Here is a 5,885-nt window from a genome sequence, read left to right as displayed (position 1 = left end):
CCCCAAGCAAGAAAAGAATCATGCAATAAAGATTGACAATCCAAGGTAAGAAGAATAGCAACTCAATGTTCATGGTAAGCTAGTTTTTTATGCATGCTTCAATCATAAAAGAAATGTAAATGATTGATGCTTCTATCTAGCTCAATTTATGAAATCTTTTTCTTATAATTCTTCCTTGAAACAAGCTTCTGTTTTTTTTCTAGCTTCTCTTTTTGGGTGCTTTGCCCCATGAGTTAATAACAAAGCTATGACTTCTAAATGCTTTGTTTTCAAGTATTACCACTTGATATATAAGCACCACAAGCATTTAATTAGAGGACTTCATTAAGCTCATTTGTTTCTTTTCTTAACTCTCTAATCATTGATGCTCAGAGCCTTGAGCTTTGAGGGAGTGCTTTTGCACTTGAGCCTAGCCTTGACTTCTAAGTGTTTTGTTTTCAAGCATTTGGCTTGATACATAAACACCACAAGCACTTAACAAATAAATTGGCATTGGTACTCAGAGCCTTCAGATTTCTCATTCTTTCCCTTTTTCTTTTCTTGCTTTAATTGTATTTGCTTCTTCAAGGTTTTCATTATTTCAAAAGATTTCATAAAATGTCCTAGATAAAAACTTCAATTAAATAAAATCCAATGCAATTGAGCAACAATCAAACATACTAGCTTTCCAATATTTGTATGCACATGCTAAATTCTTCTTTAATGCCTTGTTTGTTTATGTTCATGATGCTTTACTGCTTTTGAACTCACAGAATTCAATTTGTTAGTTATAATGCCGCAACAACATGTTATAAATCAAGATTCAGGCTATGCTTATTCATACCACACATGTAAACAGAGAATATAAAGACAATCATGCAATTTAGAGTGCTAGAAATAAATGAGAGGAAAAAGAACTTTACAACCTTGTAGTCCATCTTCTCTATTGTTGTCATTTTCCTCTTATTCTTCCCTTTCCCTTGCCAAACTCAGAATGCTTGCTCATCCTCAAGCAACATTAGAACAATGGCTATGGGGCTAAGATGGATTATGAATGTCTTACACAATGAAATGTTAGTAGCACATGTGTTTTAAGCAAGCGAAATGAAAGATAACAATCAAGGCACAAGAGACAGAGACATTTTGATTGCATAGATAAGAAGGTGTGCACAATAGATTGCAGAAAAGATAAGTGGCACACCAAACTTAGTGTGACACTTTCACTTGGAATTAATGCAAGTATCTTGTAAGAATTAGAGCCAAATTTTGTTGCATAGCAACACCAAACTTAGAATGCAACCATATGTCAATTTATTTGAACTAAAACTAAACAAAAGAAACTGTTATTTGTTAAATACAATCACCAAATGAAGAGTCTGTCATGAATAAGGATGTCTTGGTGATGTATTAACAAAAATAGTTAATAAGCAAACTAAATGAAAGCATTTAAAAACAGAAAAATGACTAAAGCAAGTAGAATGAGAAAGTGTCAAATTAAAAGAGAAAAATAAAACTGCAGAGGCATTATGATTATGCAGACAAGTAGTGTTGCTTGAATGATTTGCATAGAAAATAAGTGGCACACCAAACTTAGAATCTTGGTGTGTCACTTTCATTTTTGATTTGATGCAATCATCCAAACAGATTGAAAATAATTTGTTGCAAGGCAACACCAAACTTAGAATGTAATCATATGCCAAATTATTGAAATTTAAATAAAGCATGGAGAAGAAATGTACCTACTGTCTACCTGTTCTTCACTTTCTTCCTCTTTTTCCAGTTTGTTAAGAGGAATGACCTCAAAGGGGGAGAAGATTCAGCTACTGTCCCTTGCCTTGGCCTTTCGTCAGCAAGCTTCCTTTTGCAAATGGCTTGATTGATCTTGCTTGCTGGATCAGGGACAGGATTGGTGCTCTTGTTAGTTGCCTTCACTTCTTTGAATCCAAGTCTTGGTTGCTATGTGATTTTTGGAGTAATTTCTTCATTAAGAGTTCCTTGCAGTGGTGGTTCAATGAGCTTTTCCTCTATGTACTTCTCTGCTTCACTTGAGTTTGGAATTCTTTGGTTGTCTTTCTCACTTTCTTGCTCTTCCACTTCCTCCATTGCACTCAACATTTGACTTAATAGCTTTTTCATTCAGGAGGTTTGTTGATCTTCCCAACATTTCTTCATCTCCTCTTTATATCTTTCAATCATGGATTCAATTGTTGAGCCATTTTGTTTTAGGGAAGTTTGAGGGAGTTGTGAATTTTCGTGTTCATTTGTCACCTCAAGTGCAGTTTCATTTTCAACCACCTCACTCTTCATTGAAAGTTCACTTGATGCAGTGGCCTTCTTATCTTGCTCTTCTACTTTCTCCTTCACATCCATCAATTGGCCTTCATTTTCCTTGCTCATTGGTTCTAAGCTCCTCCTTATTTTCTCTAAATCTCCATTTATATTTTTGAAGAGAGCTTCTTGCCTTTTCCAGGATTGTTCTTGTCTTTCAAAAAAATCCTCTGAACTTTTGAAGGAGATCCTCTGAATCACAATTTGAAGAATTGTTGAACTCATCACAGTATGGATTGCTAAGATTTCTTTGATTTTGACTTTCCCAATCACAATATGAGTAGTTGTTAGACTTATCAAAATCTGGATCATATTGTGTCTCTGGGAAGTGACCCATATGATTCTCTTGCTCATCTTGTGTCTCTGAAGCAATTCTCCGTGGATTGGAGTGCTTAGAATCTGTAAATTCTTGGTGATATTCCCAGCCACCATTAGAGATTTGTGATGGTGGGTGATATTCCAGAAAATTTGTTTGATCACAAGATGAGTTGAACTCCATTTGAATTTTGTAAAACACAACACCAATGAAAATTGAAATTACTCATATCAGAAATGAGTTTTGCTTAGTGAGGCATAAACACAAACACCTTGGTTTCAACTTAGAATAGAGAACAAAAAAGAAAAAAATGCTTGATCTAGACTTCTCACCCACTTAATCATTGATGATCTAATCAATCCCCGGCAACGGCGCCAAAAACTTGATGGTGTTTTTGTGGAAAAAGAAATTTCCAAACACATAGATCTAACCGGCAAGTGTACCGGGTCACACCAAGTAGTAATAACTTACTTAGAGTGAGGTCGATCCCACATGGATTGATGGATCAAGCAACTTTAGTGGGTGATTAGTTTAGTCAATCTAACATTGAAGTGAAATGGGATGAAATGTGGCCAACAGAAAATAAATAGCAGTGAATTTAAAGTTGCAGAATGTAAATGGTAGGAAACTTAAAGAGTAAGCAATGTAAATTGCAGAAACTTAAATGACAAGAAATATAAATTGCATTGAATATAAAAGGGAGTGAAAGCAGGGAATTTAAACAGAACTGAAAAATGTAAAGTGCAACGAATTAAAGAACTCTCAGATTTTAAAATTTAGAAACAGATCAATTCAATATCAAAACAGAAATGTAAAGGTGTTGCAGAATCAAAACAGCAAGAACTTATATCTTGCATGAAATTCCAGAAGAAGAATCAAGAATTTCAATAAAACAGTAAAAACAGAAGAGCAGCCAAGAACTTAACTAAATTGCAAAATAAAATTGAAGATCTCAGGGAATCAAAGAGACTAGAAAATAAGTCTAGATCTCAAATCCTTCCTTGATTTAGTAGCAGACAGATTGAATAAGAAATGAAGACGAAAGCAGTAAGAGGAATTTGATTCAAATTGCAATTTACTGAAATTATGCAGCAAGGCAAACAAAGAGAAATCTCAAAGGGAGAATGAAACAGAATTCCTTCAATTCTCCAGCCCAAGATTCAAAACAGAAATGAAAATTGAAGGAGAGAGAGCTCTCTACTACTACTCCTAATGCTCCTTAGTGGAGCTAGCCTTCTCCCCCTAATGAGATGGAATTGATGCATTTATATAGGCTTTACAAAGTAAAAATAAAAATGAAATTAAAAAAATTACAATTAAAATGAAAATCCTAAACTAATTGATCCATGTGCCTTTGAGTGATGATGTGGGCTTTGCTTGCTTTGAATTTGAGGAGAAATGGGTTTGGTTGGCCTTGATTCAATTTGGAGAGGAATTGAATTTAAGTGGAATTTTGGTTGAATTTTGGCCCATGAGTGTTTGCTCCCAGGAGGCTGCTCTGCTCTTGTGGAGAGCAGAGCAGTGAAGCTTTGTGTGCGGATGCATGTTGCGTGCTGAGTATAGTGAAGCTTTGTGCTGAGTAGAAGGATCTGAAATTTGAGATCTCCCCTAGTCGAGAGTTTTCTTTCATGTTGATATATTTCTCTGCTCGTTCTTGCACTTCATTTAGAGATGTGAGATGTTTCTTTGATATGGAGTGACTAAAAGGTCCTTCTCTTAGGCCATTGATGAGACCCATAATGGCTACTTCAGTTGGTAGACTTTGTATATCCAGACATGCTTTGTTGAATCTTTCCATGTAGTTGCGAAAACTTTCCTGATCTCCTTGTTTGATTCCTAAAAAACTTAGGGCGTGCTTGGTTTTATCCTTCTGGATGGAAAATCTGGCAAGAAACTTTCCAGCTAAGTTGTCAAAGCATGAGATGGACCTTGAAGGCAGGCTGTCAAACCACTTAATTGCCGTCTTGGTTAAGGTAGTTGGGAAGGCTTTGCATCGAATTGCATCCGAGGCATTGGTGAGATACATTCTGCTTCTGAAATTACTGAGATGATGACTTGTATCTGATGTGCCATCGTATGGAGTCATGTCGGGAGCCTTGAAGTCCTTTGGGACCTTGGCTTTCATAATTTCTTTCGTGAATGGGTCTTGTTCTTTGCGGGGGTTATCTTCGTGATTGGATTGAATAGTCTTGGCTTTTAGATCTGCTTCAAGTTTTAAGAGTTTGTGTTCCAACTCTTTACGTTGCCTAGTTTACCTTCAAAGGTCCTTCTCGGCTTCTCGTTGGTGCTCAGCCTCCTTTTCGAATTATTTGAGACGATCTTGTTGAGCTTGAAGTGCCTCCAAGATTTGTGTGTTTGGTGAGTTCTTGTCTCCATTTGGTTGGGATGTTTCCTTTGGTGTAGTGTCTGTGTCCTTTTGCAGCATTCTATTTTCGGATCTGAGTTGTGGTTGTTGTCAAGGTTGTCCGCCATGATCATAGGATGACTTCTAGGTCCCCGACAATGGTGCCAATGTTCCGAGGGTTACCTGAAACTGTAGGTCAATCTCGGGCGAGATCTTCTGTACTAGTCAGAGTGGTTGTGTCCGAATTGACGATGATGGCCAGAGTCGCCGTGTCCGACTTGTTGGACTTGGTGGTGGCACTAATCCTTCGTCACCGGAGGATGGTGGCACTTGCAAAGGACTCTGATGCTTAAGTTAGCAAGGGTATTAAGCAGGTTTTTTAGTAGAATTAGAGTATGAGTTATACCTGGGTGCTCCAGTATATTTATAATGTTGTGGAATGACCTTTGCTGGGGATAAGATAGTTATCTTATCTTAACTTTGAGTGAAATCATCTTATCTTTAAGGGAACCACCCTTATCTTTCTAGGCTTTGGGCTGCCTTTAGATTTGGGTCGTGTTACTTTGTTTGGGCCTTCTTTGGGCTTCTATAGCGGTTTGGCCAACAAAAGTGCAGTTTTCAATGATTCCTCTGTGAAATTTGTGGCTTCTTCATCAAATACTAAATCCACACCAAAAAAATCTGGTATTGGATATGCTCCAACATTTAAAGAAAAATTTGATGAACTATACACAAGTGAAACTAAGCCTTTACCAAGAACCGAACCTAGTTCAAACAGGCCAGGTTTGGGGGACATTTTGAAAAATGAGGTTGCTTTCAAGAAACCACCTTTTTACAACAAAACCTCATATTGGAAAAGTCCAAAAGTTCAAAAAAATTCTCGTGAAAATATTTCTGCAAAGAGGAACAATTTTAATA

Source organism: Arachis duranensis, chromosome 4 (genome assembly GCF_000817695.3).
Source record: "Arachis duranensis cultivar V14167 chromosome 4, aradu.V14167.gnm2.J7QH, whole genome shotgun sequence".
Taxonomy (NCBI): Eukaryota; Viridiplantae; Streptophyta; class Magnoliopsida; order Fabales; family Fabaceae; genus Arachis; species Arachis duranensis.
This window is presented reverse-complemented; position numbering follows the sequence as displayed.